This window comes from Penaeus monodon, chromosome 29 (genome assembly GCF_015228065.2).
Source record: "Penaeus monodon isolate SGIC_2016 chromosome 29, NSTDA_Pmon_1, whole genome shotgun sequence".
NCBI lineage: Eukaryota > Metazoa > Arthropoda > Malacostraca > Decapoda > Penaeidae > Penaeus > Penaeus monodon.
In genome coordinates, this window is record NC_051414.1 from 24,869,700 (window position 1) to 24,869,915 (window position 216).

A 216-nucleotide genomic window follows, 5' to 3' on the forward strand; every position below is an offset into this window, starting at 1 on the left:
TCTAAACGCAAAAATAACAAACGACTCGCTGCCTGAAATCAATACACCAAAACAAAAGCGCATCATTAAATATGGATTCGAAGCCGGCAAGTCCAGCGGCCGACCCTCCATAGGCCTACTTACATGTCTGGTGGCGTTGGGTTCGGCGCCTTGGTCCAGCAGCTCCTTCACGAGCGCCACGTGGCTGTTGGCGGCGGCGAGGATCAGCGGCGTTGT

At 54.6% G+C, this 216-nt stretch overlaps 1 protein-coding gene across 1 annotated transcript in view; it reads right to left on the reverse strand.

Annotated features, from left to right (window-relative positions):
* The window catches only part of LOC119592062 (ankyrin-1-like), an 8,946-nt gene extending 8,736 nt beyond the window's left edge, over positions 1-210 (reverse strand). Inside the window, exon 1 of the mRNA XM_037940871.1 lies at positions 124-210. The gene's annotated coding sequence lies outside the window, so the exon portion shown is untranslated. The remainder of the gene's footprint in view (positions 1-123) is intronic.
* Positions 211-216: the final 6 nt, after the last annotated feature.